The 17,417-nt window shown below is 45.1% G+C and overlaps 1 long non-coding RNA gene across 1 annotated transcript; it reads right to left on the minus strand.

The window, feature by feature from the left end:
• Window positions 1–7,346: 7,346 nt before the first annotated feature.
• On the minus strand, window positions 7,347–16,804 carry LOC139232931 (uncharacterized). Its single transcript, XR_011588114.1, has 3 exons — window positions 16,723–16,804; window positions 10,389–10,434; window positions 7,347–7,752 (listed from the first exon to the last, which is right to left on the minus strand). It is a non-coding gene; the product is annotated as an uncharacterized lncRNA (long non-coding RNA).
• Window positions 16,805–17,417: the final 613 nt, after the last annotated feature.

Raw genomic sequence — 17,417 nt, forward strand, 5'->3', positions numbered from 1 at the left:
AAAGAGCACCACAAAATGGCTGCAGCACACCAAGCAGCAGACCTGCATTCAAAATAACCTCCTCCATGCCACGAGTCAACATGGAGGAGCATCATGTGACATCGAACGGCCAATCGGATTTGAAAGCTCCCTTAAAGGAGACCGGTAACCAAAAAAATTTAAAGGGTAAGTTCCAACTATTTGAGTACACGGACTTTAAAGCTAAAGATGCAATTAAAGGGTACAAGTATGAAAATGTGTGCAATGTATCCATGAATTGTGATGCTGGTTTAATTAATGTGACTAATGAGATGAATGCAGGTGTCAGTAAGGTTAAAAACAAGTTTATTATGCTTAAGAATAATGATAGAGATTGTGAAATGCCTAATGTATCCATGTCTGTTGAAACCAGGACACCCAAAAGTGATGCAAGTGCTAGAATGTATAATGCAGGCTTGACTATGTGTGATCAGAGCCAAGGTGTCATGTATACCCGTAGGACACTGCCAAAGGACATTGATCCTAAAGAACCATGCTAATGCCAATGGAATCGCCCTATGGGAGACCCCAGGTCCAGTAGGCTACCTGACCATGTAGCCTGGACCTTTGGAACGAATGTGATGCCCCTTTCAGGACACACGCACAGGCAGTGGGAGCAGACCCACTACAGGGACAGTGGTCAATGGGCAGCCCAGCCACCACCAATGGCAACCGGCACCAGACCAGCCCTACAGCCCTTGGCCATGAGAGCCAACACCAGAAGCATGAGGCCAATACCCTCCAGCTTCCCTGGCAAACCCTGGGATGACCTGACCCTCATCCCCATTGGTGGACAAGGAGCCCACCCAGTCTTGTGGCCCTGCCCACCACCCCACAACTACCCACATCACAGTGTATACACACCACCCACTGCTGCCGTGGCTATCTCCCCGAGGCATCCCACAACAGCGACACCCACTTGGTCTGTGTGTGAGGGAGGGGAAACGTACGAGGCCAGCCTCAAGCACAGGAGTGACACCTGGCAACCACACAACCCTCACCACAACCTCCCATAGCCCACCACTGATCACCTCCCCTGGTCATGACAACTAGGATATGAAAAATGCTCAGGGGGGAGTATTGTTATGTAGGCATGCCTGTTCACTGTGTGATGTCTGTAACACTGTCATGCAACATTGAATGTACCCTTGGACTGTACACACCTTACTCGTACACTAGAGGGTGCTGTTGCTGGAGACCCAGGGGTTGCCTGTACACGGCAGGTAACCCAGTATAAAAAGGAACACACAGCTTGTTGTCAGCACTCAGGAGCTGCTAATAAAGGATTGCAGGTCATCACAGTTTAAGCACCATACCCTGCCTCGTGGAGTCATTACTAAAGGTGCCTACATACACCACATTGGCCATACACTGATGGAAAATATTGGGCTGTTGTGAAGCCCTGAGGGAGACAGTTCCAAGTATATTGCTGTCCTTTAAAGGCAAAAGCAAATTTGTACTGAAATTGCCTTCTTAAAGGTCTGGACCAGAACCCATTGGAAATATCCAGCACCGTGAAGGTGGTCGCGGAGGCTGGGATACTTCGAATGAGGTCGGCGACAGCAGCAACAGTGGGTGCACAGGCGGAGATGTTATGGCTGAGTACTCGATAGTCCACTGTGGCTCTCTAGGAGTTGTCCGGTTTATAACTGGCCACAATGGAGAGTTCACATGGGTAGCTATTGGTCTCAATATCCCCTGTTTAACCAGCGAACCCAAGACTGTTTCCATGTCTGCCTCCGCCTCCCTGGGGAAGTTGTACTGTTTCTGTGGTCGGGTCACGGGGTCTCCATCTATACCAACCTCGACCCCGTTTATTCCCTCACAGTCGTATTTGTGAGTGACAAAAGCTGCAAGGTTTTTCCTCACATACTCTTGGTATTCTATTAGGGTGTTACTGACCAGTGATTCAAGGTCGTAACCCTCCTTTGGTTTCATGGTGCACACCGTCCCTTTTCCCTGTTTTCCCGGGATAACAATCACCTCGTTCTCCTGTCCCGTACAGACTGACCCCCAAAGACAGTGGTTTCTTAAATCCACCAGGATCCCATGGCCTAGGATGAAGTCAGCTCCCAGGATCCCTCTCCATTCCTGCTCCCACTTCATCAGGACACAAGTCCACTTAGTGTGGAGTGTACCTAAATGAATGGAGAGCAGAACGGAGAATGAGCCAGTCTGTTCAATGCCTGTGAAACCCACCAAGCTGTAGGGGACTCCGTTAGACAGAGGTGAGGCGGCGGGGTTAGCTGCATAGACAAGGGTGCTTGAGGCACCTTTTCACCTTTTCCACTTCCATCTGTACGGTCGGTCTCCCCCACGCATCATATTCGAGGGCACACAGGTGGACAGGCTGCACCTGTCCTAGTCACGGTTTTGGTTGGGAGGGTGCAGATGGGATTTTGGTACCGGTGGCAGTGGCTACTTTTCCAGGGCCATTTAACATGGCTCAGAGTGCAGTTAAAAAGGTCTTGAATGAGTGGGGAGGGACTGGCTTATCTGTCTCAGTCTTTTCGGTAGGGACTGGAGAATTCTTTCCTGCGCTATTCTTCCAAGGATTTTTACAATCTCTTCTCCAGTGCCCACTCTTTCCGCACCCAAAGCAGATACGTTTTGTATCGGAGGAGTTGCCACCCTCATGGCACCATTCCCTCTTGTCTTGATTAGGTCGGATTTCGTGAACCCTTCCCTTTTGTGGGTGCTCTTCTGTACCTCTGCTGTTTCTGTAAGCTAGGGTCAGCTGCCTAAGCACTCTGTGTTCTGTGGCTTGGGGATCTCTGGGGTCGAACCAGGCCTCAGCCTTGGTTCTTATTCTGGGTAAACTGTTCGCAACTAGGCTTGGGAGCCAGTGTGTTAATTCGTCCAGGTTTAAGTGATCTCTGTCTATGTCCCCATTACAGGCGCTTTTGTACACCGGCCACAGTCGGTCTGTGAAAGCCTGTGGGGTTTCTCCTGTGAGCTGCACCGTTTTCTCTACTCGAGAGAAGGGAATCCCGTCATTGCAGCCCATAGTTTCTAAAACGTCTTTCTGGACGGCAGCAAGTGTTTTCTGTCCTCTTTTGCTCTCATTAGAGAGGCACTGGTACAGTTTGCTGTCTAGGGATTGGAGAAGCATCTTTGCCATTTCTCTGCATCATCGCACCCATTAATATCCCCTGCCTGTTCCACTTCAACAAAGTGAAGCGAAGGGTCTCCCTTTGGAGTTAGCTTTCCCAGGTGGCTTATCATAGCCCTAAGCTGGTGGGGAGTGTGGAGGACCACAAACTGACTTTCCAGGGGCCCTGGACCCCCGTTAAGGGTGGGCGGGCCAAACTTCTGTTGCCGGACCGGGCACATTGCCCCTGGTTCTGGTTCTCCCTGTTCTGGCTCGCCTCCCTCTCTTCCCTGCGACCACTTGTAGGGTGAGGCGAGTGCTTTCCTCCCTCAGTGACTTTTCATTACTTTTGGCCTCGGTAACCTGACATTGAAAATAGTTCTGACTGTTTTTAAACTTTTCCATTATTTGGGTCCTTTCCTGTTTTAGCTTACGGAGTTCTCCTGATAATCTTTCTTCTGACATAACCCTTTCCCGATAGTTCTCTGCGCATTCCCATAACTCTGCCTGCAATGTTCCATTCATTCTGTCTAGCAGTTGGACCTGTCGCTGTAGACAGACCAACCAAATTGCTTTCTCTACTGCTTCTTTGTGATCTTTACTTGGTGTCCACTGGGCTGCAGTGTCAGCCGGACGCTGAGCGCGCAATAGATTAAGCACCCATTCCTTAGTTACATTCACTTTCTTATACACATAGGAAGAAATCCACTCTTCCATTTTGGTTCTTTGCCCCAAACCAGCACTCTCTGCATCACACCCCGTGTACCAGAGTCGTGCCCCGGTCGCCATTTTGTAAGGGGGGGGCGGTGTTGTGGGTCTCTATGAGGGGGGTCAGGTTCCCTTCTGACCAACTTGAGTGGTTTCGAATTGCTCCCGCTCCCTTGGGTTCTGTACTCTGGATTTATTTGTGGGGTGTGACAAAAGTGCAGAGGCACTGGTTTGATGCAAAGAACTTTGGGTTTATTACAGTCAAAGTAATACAAGCTTATTTCTCCAGTAAGAAAAAACACGGCCAAACTTACAATCACTCTCATAAAGAACAATGCAAGGAAAGGTACAAGGTCAAACTTATAATCACTCTAATAAAGTACCATACACTACACATTCAAAAGGGGTTACAGTAAAATTATACCTCCCACCTCCCAATACCTAACTCTAGCTAGGTTAGACTCCAGGGCAGGCAGGGACTTATGCTTACCAATCCTTTTGATAATTAATGGTAGATGGTGATGTTCTTCCTTCCTTCAGGACTTGAAGATTTCAAGGCTGGAGAAGTCAGTTTTACAACTTTCACGTTGGTTTCTCTCCTTGTCTTGATGAAATAGTAGCGACTACCTCTCTCCTCTACTAACCTCTGTTGAAAACAGGGGTAGTTATATGATTTCAGTGTTCTAATCTTGCCGCCCAATCTGTTCACAATCCTTTGTATAATTTTGGCAGGCTTGGTTCTTCTTTGTAATATTTTGTCGGGCTCGTTAAAGTTGATATGTCTTGGGTGGGTTGATGTTCGAAAACTGTTTCCTGATGGAAAAATTAGTTTGGTAATTGCAATGTCCTTTTGTGCTTAGACTTTCGCATGCAGGCTGGATTGGGCCTTTTTGTGATATATATGCTGAAATGCTTTGTCCAGACCCATGTTGATGGGGAGCTATCTCTGGGATACTGTGATGGTAATGTCTCTTGTGGGGGAAGATTTTCAAATACTCATTCTTGGTTAACTCGGTCCTCACACCGCTCCAATAATCAAGTGGGCTTCTTTTGTTCCCTAGGTCCGCCCACAGGCTTGAATTTGTCTTGTAAAAGTTTATAATTCTATTAAAGTTCGTAGTTTCTTCCATAAGCACTTTAGAGTTCCAAACTTTTCGGTAGATAGTGCCAAATTAAATTTCCTTTCGAATGAGCTCAAACACGGAGGGGGGGTCTCTTGTGAATTTTGCTCTCTGCAAACCACAGCCTGACGTCCGTGTAACTGTAACCAGCCACCCATGTAAGCACAGTCAGCCATAGAAACATACAAAATAGGTGCAGGAGTAAGCCATTCGGCCCTTCAAGCCTGCACCACCATTCAATAAGATCATGGCTGATCATTCCCTCAGTACCCCTCTCTTGCTTGCTCTCCATACCCCTTGATCCCCTTAGCCGTAAGGGCCATATCTAACTTCCTCTTGAATATATCCAATGAACTGGCATCAACAACTCTCTGCGGCAGGGAATTCCATAGGTTAACAACTCTCTGAGTGAAGAAGTTTCTCCTCATCTCAGTCCTAAATGACCTACCCCTTATCCTAAGACTAAGTCCCCTGGTTCTGGACCTCCCCAACATCGGGAACATTCTTCCCGCATCTAACCTGTCCAGTCCCGTCAGAATCTTATACGTTTCTATGAGATCCCCTCTCATCCTTCTAAACTCCAGTGAATAAAGGCCCAGTTGATCCAGTCTCTCCTCATATGACAGTCCTACCATCCCTGGAATCAGTCTGGTGAACCTTTGCTGCACTCCTTCAATAGCAATAACGTCCTTCCTCAGATTAGACCAAAACTGTACACACTATTCCAGGTGAGGCCTCACCAAGGCCCTGTACAACTGCAGTAAGACCTCCCTGCTCCTATACTCAAATCCCCTAGCTATGGAGGCCAACATACCATTTGCCGCCTTCACCGCCTGCTATACCTGCATGCCCACTTTCAGTGACTGATGTACCATGACACCCAGGTCTCGTTGCACCTTCCCTTTTCCTAATCTGCTGCCATTCAGATAATATTCTGCCTTCGTGTTTTTGCCCCCAAAGTGGATAACCTCACATTTAGCCACATTATATTGCATCTGCCATGCATTAGCCCACTCACCTAACCTGTCCAAGTCACCCTGCAGCCTCTTAGTATCCTCCTCACAGCTCACATCGCCACCCACTTTAGTGTCATCTGCAATCTTGGAGATATTACACTCTACAATATACATCAATGATTTAGATGAAGGAATAAAGAGCTGGGGTCCCAGCACTGAGCCGTGTGGCACTCCACTAGTCACTGCCTGCCATTCTGAAAAGGACCCATTTATCCCGACTCTCTGATTCCTGTCTGCCAACCAGTTCTCTATCCACGTCAGAACATTACCCCCAATACCATGTGCTTTGATTTTGCACACCAATCTCTTGTGCGGGACCTTGTCAAAAGCCTTTTGAAAGTCCAAATATACCATATCCACTAGTTCTCCCTTGTCCACTCTGCTAGTTACATCCTCAAAAAATTCCAGAAGATTCGTCAAGCATGATTTCCCTTTCATAAATCCATGCTGACTTGGTCCAATCCTGTCATTGCTTTCCATCCTTAATAATTGATTCCAACATTTTCCCCACTACTGATGTCAGGCTAACCGGTCTATAATTAACCGTTTTCTCTCTTCTCCTTTTTTAAAAAGTGGTGTTACATTAGCTACCCTCCAGTCCATAGGAACTGATCCAGAGCCATCTGCATGTCCGCAGCAAGCTATCTGGTCCTTCGGCAAACTGCACACACACTACTCACTCCATAGTAGTAAATATGTATCGAGTAGTTCAGTCCTTAAAGACATTATATTACGTGATGAAACCTCTTGGAATGGGTCCAATCAGAGGTGGCAACCTTATTGAAGAGGGATTTAACACCTGTCATATTGTTCAAAAGAGCAACTGGGAGCGGAAGTCCAAAGGCATTTCAAGACCTACTTCCCATTTTCCAAACTTAAGATTCAGTTGCTGTCGTCAAGTGTAAAAATCAGAATTCAGAAACTGCGGTGTAACCTGGCTGGTATGAATTCCAATGTCAACGATCGAGTCCCATGGTAAGAATACATAAATATTTAAGCAGCAAAGAGGAACACTGTTCTAGTGGAGGAGAGACCATTGTCTTTGAGTAACTGGATCTAGTAGTCCAAATACTTGAAATCTGATTTTTAAATGTTAAATACTGAAGAAGTGAAGAAACCTATTATTGAAAAATATATGACACTGCTACAGACTTTGCATTGCTACACTAACTTGCAAACTGACATTTTAATAAAGACATAATGGCAGATGTCCAGGTTCCATTTGATGTTATTTTGGAGTTTTTTACAGCAGCACACGTGTCAGAATGGAGGAACATTTTGGCATCAAATGAGCAAGCAGTGCTTCCATTTTATAATCCTGACACTGAATCTGTTAACAATATCTGTATTAAATCAGCAAAAGCATTTACACTTTCCAATTTACGAATTTCTTTCACTGACAGTCGTATTGCAAAATTCACTTCAACCGAATCATGTATTAATTTGTGAGGATGGCATTTGAATCTCAAAGCGTGTTTGGGTTTTGCTTGCAGTTGCAGAAATGTGGATTAATAGAAATGAATAATATATGCATTTACACAGCACCTTGTCACGTTGAAGCAGATCAAAGCAATTCACACAATGAATTACTTTTAAAGTACAGTGACTGCTATTAGGTAGCCAAACATGGCGGTCATTTTGCTTCATCAATCAGCCATGAGTTGAATAACCAGTCCAAGTGCTTTTTTGAGGTGGAGGATGAATTTTGGTTGATATTTGTGTGCCATGGGATATTGAACATCCATCTGAACATCCAGAAAAAACCTCAGTTTAACATCTCATCTGAAGGACAGGTAATCTGAAATACATTTAAAAAGCTGGTGCATGAGAAAATAACAGGCTTCCTTGTTACCCTGGACCACCAAGCACTTAGAACATATAAACTACTTCAACACATATACTACTGGGACCTTCAGGCAACTTAGACCTTTTGTGCACTGGACTACCAAGGAAGTGGACAACAGTTCAACAACCTCCAGAACTTAAAGAAGGCTAACTTTGAAGGTATGAGGCGTGAATTGGCTGGGATGGATTGGTGAATGATACTTAAGGGGTTGACTGTGGATGGGCAATGGCAGACATTTAGAGACCGCATGGATGAACTACAACAATTGTACATTCCTGTCTGGCATAGAAATAAAAAAGGGAAGGTGGCTCAACCGTGGCTATCAAGGGAAATCAGGGATAGTATTAAAGCCAAGGAAGTGGTATACAAATTGGCCAGAAATAGCAGCGAACCTGGGGACTGGGAGAAATTTAGAACTCAGCAGAGGAGGACAAAGGGTTTGATTAGGGCAGGGAAAATGGAGTATGAGAAGAAGCTTGCAGGGAACATTAAGACGGATTGCAAAAGTTTCTATAGATATGTAAAGAGAAAAAGGTTAGTAAAGACAAACGTAGGTCCCCTGCAGTCAGAATCAGGGGAAGTCATAACGGGGAACAAAGAAATGGCGGACCAATTGAACAAGTACTTTGGTTCGGTATTCACGAAGGAGGACACGAACAACCTTCCGGTTATAAAAGGGGTCGGGGGGTCTAGTAAGGAGGAGGAACTGAGGGAAATCCTTATTAGCCAGGAAATTGTGTTGGGGAAATTGATGGGATTGAAGGCCGATAAATCCCCAGGGCCTGATGGACTGCATCCCAGAGTACTTAAGGAGGTGGCCTTGGAAATAGGGATGCGTTGACAGTCATTTTCCAACATTCCATTGACTCTGGATCAGTTCCTATGGAGTGGAGGGTAGCCAATGTAACCCCACTTTTTAAAAAGGAGGGAGAGAGAAAACAGGGAATTATAGACCGGTCAGCCTGACATCGGTAGTGGGTAAAATGATGGAATCAATTATTAAGGATGTCATAGCAGTGCATTTGGAAAGAGGTGACATGATAGGTCCAAGTCAGCATGGATTTGTGAAAGGGAAATCATGCTTGACAAATCTTCTGGAATTTTTTGAGGATGTTTCCAGTAGAGTGGATAAGGGAGAACCAGTTGATGTGGTATATTTGGACTTTCAGAAGGCGTTCGACAAGGTCCCACACAAGAGATTGATGTGCAAAGTTAGAGCACATGGGATTGGGGGTAGTGTACTGACATGGATTGAGAACTGGTTGTCAGACAGGAAGCAAAGAGTAGGAGTAAATGGGTACTTTTCAGAATGGCAGGCAGTGACTAGTGGGGTACCGCAAGGTTCTGTGCTGGGGCCCCAGCTGTTTACACTGTACATTAATGATTTAGATGAGGGGATTAAATGTAGTATCTCCAAATTTGCAGATGACACTAAGTTGGGTGGCAGTGTGAGCTGCGAGGAGGATGCTGTGAGGCTGCAGAGCGACTTGGATAGGTTAGGTGAGTGGGCAAATGCATGGCAGATGAAGTATAATGTGGATAAATGTGAGGTTATCCACTTTGGTGGTAAAAACAGAGAGACAGACTATTATCTGAATGGTGACAGATTAGGAAAAGGGGAAGCGCAAAGAGACCTGGGTGTCATGGTACATCAGTCATTGAAGGTTGGCATGCAGGTGCAGCAGGCGGTTAAGAAAGCAAATGGCATGTTGGCCTTCATAGCAAGGGGATTTGAGTACAGGGGCAGGGAGGTGTTGCTACAGTTGTACAGGGCATTGGTGAGGCCACATCTGGAGTATTGTGTACAGTTTTGGTCTCCTAACCTGAGGAAGGACATTCTTGCTATTGAGGGAGTGCAGCGAAGGTTCACCAGACTGATTCCCGGGATGGCGGGACTGACCTATCAAGAAAGACTGGATCAACTGGGCTTGTATTCACTGGAGTTCAGAAGAATGAGAGGGGACCTCATAGAAACATTTAAAATTCTGACGGGGTTAGACAGGTTAAATGCAGGAAGAATGTTCCCAATGTTGGGGAAGTCCAGAACCAGAGGTCACAGTCTAAGGATAAGGGGTAAGCCATTTAGGACCGAGATGCGGAGGAACTTCTTCACCCAGAGAGTGGTGAACCTGTGGAATTCTCTACCACAGAAAGTTGTTGAGGCCAATTCACTAAATATATTCAAAAAGGAGTTAGATGAGGTCCTTACTACTAGGGGGATCAAGGGGTATGGCGAGAAAGCAGGAATGGGGTACTGAAGTTGAATGTTCAGCCATGAACTCATTGAATGGCGGTGCAGGCTAGAAGGGCCGAATGGCCTACTCCTGCACCTATTTTCTATGTTTCTATGTTTCTATGATGCAATCAGCTTTCTGCTTTTTCTAATGTGTGGGCTGGGTAAGTGTCAAATTCCTGAGTGAATGTTTTTTATTTCAGACTGGAAGGAACTTTCCTGCAACCTTTGTAAAAATTTGAATGGGTTTCTCACTCAGCTTCCAGTCATCTTTCACTAGGAGGGGCCAGGAGCAGCATTAGCTTTCAGGAGCCACGTACAAAGGTATCACACCTGAACCCAATCTTCTCCTCACCTGAGATCCACGTCTTTGCGCCCTCAGCTGGTGTTGCCAGAGAGTGCTGGGGAGTAAAAACACTGGTCAATATTTCCATTCTCTGGAGGCTGAGGCCAATTATGGCACCTGTACAACACCCGGTGTCCTGGCCAAGATTTATCTCTCAACAATCATCACAGAAACAAAGCATCTTGTCATTATCACTTTGCTTCGGTCACCTGAGGAAGAGAGTGTTTGAAGATGAGGACCTCAAATCCGGCACCAAGCTGATGGTCTACAGGGCAGTAGTGATATCCGCTCTCCTGTATGGCTCAGAGACACGGACTATATACAGCAGGCACCTCAAAATGCTGGAGAAGCACCACCAGCGCTGCCTCCGCAAGATCCTGCAAATCTACTGGGAGGATAGATGCACCAACGTCAGTGTTCTCGCTCAGGCCAACATTCCCAGCATCGAAGCATTGACCACGCTCAATCAGCTCTATTGGGCAGGCCACATTGTCTGCATGCCCGACACGAGCAAACACTCTACGGGAGCTTCGATACGGCAACGGAGCCCCAGGTGGGCAGAGGAAACGCTTCAAGGACACCCTCAAACCCTCCTTGATAAAGTGCAACATCCCCATCGACTCCTGGGAATCCCTAGCCCACGATTGCCCAAAATGGAGGAAGAGCATCTGGGAGGGCGCTGAGTACCTCGAATCCCATCGCCGAGAACAAGCAGAAACCAAGTGTAGACAGCGGAAGGAGCGTGCGTCAACCCAGGCTCCCCAACCACCCTTTCCTTCAACCATTGTCTGCCCCACCTATGACTGAGACTTTAGGTCCCGCATTGGACTCTTCAGTCACCTGAGAACTCACTTTTAGAATGGAAGCAAGTCATCCTCGACTCAATGGGATTGCAATGATGATGATGCTGTTTGTGGGACCTTGCTGTGCGCAAAATGGTTTCCATATTTCCTACATTACAGCAGTGACTAAACTTCAAAACTACTTAATTGGCTGTAACGCAAGTTCTTTATTTAACTGGTGCCATTACATCCAATGGCACAGTTGCCATCCCATAGGGGTGACACGGATAGCTGGGGAGAGCACAGTAATGTGACTTACAATTGAATTAAACTGCACCTGAACTGTTTAGAAATGGATGTGACTTCATTAATTCAGGCAAATTGAATGTTGTTTGAAATTGAATGTATATATCAGCCACTCTAAGGCTTCTGCACATATGAAAATCTAATTTGAGGGAATTAGGAAATGATTGGAAGATTACGTCGCTGGAGAATTTTAATATTTCATCAAATTCCAAACCATTAGAATGATTTTACACAGTTTACCCAATTTCTCAAGAAATAAATCTATCATTTGTATTTAAAAATGATCTTTTAATTATTACAAATCCCTAAATTACTTTATAATTAAAAATAGAGTTTAGAATAAAAATTCTGGCTTTTGTAAATATTAGGTGACAGAAACAATTAATTAAATTAAAATTTAAAAATCTCCCATCTGAAACAGTCCTGGTTTAAAATGCTAATTTGAAAAAGGTAGAGAAGCATTTACCAGCTTACAATGGTGAGAATTGAAATGCAACTGTTAACTGCACCACATTTAAAGCTTCAATATAAAAGACAAATGGGTGCTACTCTGGTTAAACTGTCCTGGATAGCAATCAATAGTAAGGACCAGGTAAGGATAATCCACCAGCCCTAGGCGGACACATGATGTCATTCCTTCATCAGCACTGGGTCAATATCCTGGAATAGTAGCATAGTGGTTATGTTACTGGACTAGCAATCCAGAAGCCTGCACTTACAATCTAGAGATGCGAGTTCAAATTCCATCCCAACAGCTGGGAAATTTATAGTCAGTGAATTAAATAAATCTGGAATAAAATGGCCAATATCAGTCATGCTGACCATGAAATTACTGCATTGTTGTAAAAACCCATCTGGTTCACTAATGTCCTATGGAAATCTACTGTCCTTACTCAGTCTGGCCTATATGTGACTCCAGACCCACAGCAATGTGGTTGACTCTTAACAGTCCTCTGAGTTGTACCAAATCACTACAAAGAAGTATCACCACATGAACTGCAGCGGTTCAAGAAGGTGGCTCACCACCACCTTCTTAAGGGCAAGTAGGATGGGCAATAAATGCTGGCCTTGCCAGCGATGCCTACATCCCAGGAACAAATTTTTTAAAAAGAATTTCCTACCTAAACCATCAGGGGACGCCATCATCACAGGGATGTAAATGGTTTCGCTTGGGTGTTTTTGACGAACCCCCACGTTACAATAGCTCTAGACCTGGGAGTGATTACTGGACTGAATGAGTCATGGACAAATACTTTAGTCTCAACAGGCCATGCTTTATTAAAGCTACCTCAACACAGCAAAACTACAAGTAAACACAGTGACGATGTAATACAATCCAATATCCTGGCGTGTCTAAACTGCCCCTATCGTGAAGTACCCAATGTCTAAACCCTCTGCTCGGATCCACAGTGTACCCCCAAATCTGAACCGACCGGCTGGGCGTACCCTTATGGTCCTTGCAGAAAAACCTCCCCACTAAAACCCTTCTAAGGCTTGGTTGGGAGAACACACGACACCTTCTCACAGAGAGGCTGTGATCTTAAAGATGCATGGGCAGGGATGATGCTCACCGATTCGTTGAGTTATTCGCTGCTTCTCCTGGTGAAAACGTGTCTATTCTGGTTTCTTCTCTCCGTCCCACATGAACTGCTCGGTTCTTGTCGAGCAAGCAAGAGCAAGAGAGAGCTGTGGCCACACAGCCCCTTTTATACCCCACTACTGTTTGCCCTTTCAGGCCGAATAAAGTTTGTCCTTGTTTCGAGACTTCCTGTTTGTGTGTCTTCTGGGTATTCCACTGATAGCTGGTATGGGGTTTCGCTTCCAACTGGTCTGGGGCTTATTGACTTTCTATCGTTCTTGTTTCCTGCCTCTCGGGGTTATCTCATCCAGGTAATGGCTTGCTCACTGATCAGTTCATATCTGATCTAACTCTGACGAATTCATACTGCTTAACAATGGACCCTCCATGCCCATTATCTGTGATGAGTTGCCTTATCCTGACCATTGTCTTCCCAGACCGCTCCCACCTATCAGGTGTGGATTCCGAGAAGAACATGGAAAAGTAGCTGGGCCCCTCCCACAAAAGGTTTCCAGCTTTTTTCCTGCAGTGAGAAATATTATAACACAATGTCCAGATAACGTACAACAACCTTCGGGAGCCGATGCCTACAGAGACTACAATGGTTCTAGAAGGCCATCCACCATCTTCTCAGGGCAACTAATGTCATTTTACTTATCCTTCCTGTCTCCTTTTTCTCTCTCTCTTAATCCAATCTTTCCCACCTCTTAACCTTAAGTAACTCAAATTCACCCTCCTTCTCCGTTGTTGCTCTGTTTCTCAATCCTTATACCTCATTGGTTAACATAAGAACATAAGAAATAGGAGCAGGATTAGGCCACTTGGCCCCCTCGAGCCTGCTCCGCCATTTAATAAGATCATGGCTGATCTGATCATGAACTCAGCTCTGCTTCCCTGCCCGCTGCCCCTAACTCTTTACTCCATTATCGCTCAAAAATCTGTCTATCTCCGCTTTAAATATATTCAATGACCCAGCCTCCACAGCTGTCTGGGGCAGAGAATTCCATAGATTTACAACACTCAGAGAAAAAATTCCTCCTCATCTCACTTTTAAATAGGCGGCCCTTTATTCTGAGACTAAGTCCCCTAGTTTTAGTTTCCCCTATGAGTGGAAATATCCTCCCTGCATCCACCTTGTCGAGCCCCCTCATTATGTTATAAGTTCCAATAAGATCAGCTCTCATTCTTCTGAACTCCAATGAGTGCAGACCCAACCTACTCAACCTATCTTCATAAGTCAACCTCCTCATCTTTGGAATCAAACTCATGAACCTTCTCTGAACAGCCTCCAATGCAAGTATATCATTCCTTAAATACAGAGACCAAAACTGTATGCAGTACTCTAGTTGTGGCCCCACCAATACCATGTACAGTTGTAGCAGGACTTCTCTGCTTTTATACTCTATCCCCTTTGCAATAAACACCAACATTTCATTTGCCTTCCTGATTACTTGCTGTACCTGCATACTAACTTTTTGTGTTTCATGCACAAGGACCCCCCAGGTCCCTCTATACTGCAGCACTTTGCAATTTTTCTCCATTTAAATTATAATTTGCTTTTCTATTTTTTCTGCCAAAATGGATAATCTCACATTTTCCAACATTATACTCCAACTGCCAAAGTGGAGTTGAGGCCAAGATCAGATCAGCCATGATTGTATTGAATGGTGGAGCAGGCTCGAGGGGTTAAATGGCCTACTCCTGCTTCAGTTTCTTATGTTCTTATGTGTTGCCTTTAAGGCACGCACTTGGCGCTGCAGGGGCACAGGAGATTCTTCTGTTGACCATAACATCAAATCTCACTTCTAATTTCTTTAATTAACAACATTGAAGAAGAATGGAACTGGTTAAAAGCAAAAAGGAATTAAGGCAGCTTGTTGATGAAAAATGACTGAAGGAAAGAACTTTCATTTACATAGTGCCTTTTACATCCTCAGGATGTTCCAAATTGCTTCACTGCCAATGAATTGCTTTTGACATGTAGTTACTGTTGTAATGTAGGCAAACATAGAAACATAGAAACATAGAAAATAGGTGCAGGAGTAGGCCATTCGGCCCTTCTAGCGTGCACCGCCATTCAATGAGTTCATGGCTGAACATGCAACTTCAGTACCTCATTCCTGCTTTCTCACCATACCCCTTGATCCCCCTAGTAGTAAGGACTTCATCTAACTCCTTTTTGAATATATTTAGTGAATTGGCCTCAACAACTTTCTGTGGTAGAGAATTCCACAGGTTCACCACTCTCTGGGTGAAAAGGTTTCTCCTCATCTCGGTCCTAAATGGCTTACCCCTTATCCTTAGACTGTGTCCCCTGGTTCTGGACTTCCCCAACATTGGGAACGTTCTTCCTGCATCTAACCTGTCTAAACCCGTCAGAATTTTAAACGTTTCTATGAGGTCCCCTCTCATTCTTCTGAACTCCAGTGAATACAAGCCCAGTTGATCCAGTCTTTCTTGATAGGTCAGTCCCGCCATCCCGGGAATCAGTCTGGTGAACCTTCGCTGCACTCCCTCAATAGCAAGAATGTCCTTCCTCAGGTTAGGAGACCAAAACTGTACATAATACTCCAGGTGTGGCCTCACTAAGGCCCTGTACAACTGTAGCAACATCTCCCTGCCTCTGTACTCAAATCCCCTCGCTATGAAGGCCAACATGCCATTTGCTTTCTTATCCGCCTGCTGTACCTGCATGCCAACTTTCAATGACTGATGTACCATGACACCCAGGTCTCGTTGCACCTCCCCTTTTCCTAATCTGTCACCATTCAGATAATAGTCTGTCTCTCTGTTTTTACCACCAAAGTGGATAACCTCACATTTATCCACATTATACTTCATTTGCCATGCATTTGCCCAATCACCTAACCTATCCAACGCAGCAGCAAACAAGATAAATGACCAGATAATTTGTTTTTGGCTGAGAAATGGTTGAGAAATAAATGTTGGCGAGGCACCAAGAGAACTCCCTGCTCTTCTTCAAAAGATGTCATGGGATCTTTTGCATCCAGCTGAGAGGGCAGAGAGACCCTCAGTTTACCATCTCATTCAAACAATGGCACCTCTGACCTTGCAGCATTCTCTCAGTATGACATTGAAGTGTCAGCCTAGATTATGTGTTCAAGACTCAGGAGTGGGGTTTGAATCCACAGCCATCAGATTCAAGTGAGAGTGCCACCACTGAGCTAAGGCTTGATCTGACTGAAACCGTCCAACACAAAAGTAGAAAATAACTAACCAAAAGCTTTGAACTGATGTGTTTTAAATTAGTTAACACAGCTTGGACTTCTAAAATGAGAAAAATTGCAGCACAGGAGACCAATTTACCCATCAAATCCATTCCAGTTCAAGGGCTGGATTTTAGGCTTTATGGTTTTAGGGCGGTAATGGCAGTGGGGCAGTAAAGTTTGCGCCCCGGAACAGTTTGTGTCTCAGTAAGTAACATTGGACAGTTGGGCCCTGAGTCAGGGAGTGCAGCGCTAAAGGAAGCATTGTACATCTCCCTTGGGCGCTAGTATTGGAAACTCCCGAGTTAAAGCGCCAGGCCGGGAGTGCTCCATGAGATGCCTTGGGGGACGGGGGGAAGAAAAAAAAGTCACAAAAGCATTCTCAAAACATCGCCCACGCCACCACAACACAAATCACAAAAGAAATTTTAAAAAAGAATCACACTTACCTTCGGAGTCCATTACTTAGCTCTTTGCTATCGGTGTTGTTGGACCGTCTGATTTCAGTGGCGTTCACTCCAGGGCACGCTTCGGGGCGTACGAGTCGGGCAAGAGTCAAAACTTGCACTGGTGTTGCAACCAGGGGCATTGCACTTCCGGGCGGTACTGCTCCGCGCCACCACAAAACTGGACCCAAGGATCGCTGACCAGAACTCCTCACTGCTGCCGCTCCAGGATGAAAAACGAAGCGGAGAGGAGCGAAAAATCCGCCCCCGAGTCTCTCAACTGGAGCTAAGTACTCCAATTTCATTTCCCTGGCGCTATTTGTATTATTTCTTATCAAATATTATTTATGTTATCGTCTGCCTCAATAGCAAATGTAAACCATTTCACGCTCTAATAATCCTCTAAGAGAAAACGTTAGACTTGCATCATTTAAAAAAAAACACTCAATGATACTTATTTATTACCAATCTCAGAAATAATATCCATTGATTATAAATGTTAGGACTTTGGATCAGATAAATTCTGTATTTAAATCATTTTTTAAGAGTTTTGTTTGTCCTGTTAAGTAAGTCCATTGTCTTCCATTTCTGTCACGCTTCCCTGGTGACGTCATCACAACATAAGGAATTGGCTGGATATGTAAGCAGTCATCTCCAGAACATTTGAGTAAGTGATGATAGTCTGACTTCCACTGTAA

The sequence above is a fragment of the Pristiophorus japonicus genome, chromosome 20 (assembly GCF_044704955.1).
Source record: "Pristiophorus japonicus isolate sPriJap1 chromosome 20, sPriJap1.hap1, whole genome shotgun sequence".
Lineage (NCBI taxonomy): Eukaryota > Metazoa > Chordata > Chondrichthyes > Pristiophoridae > Pristiophorus > Pristiophorus japonicus.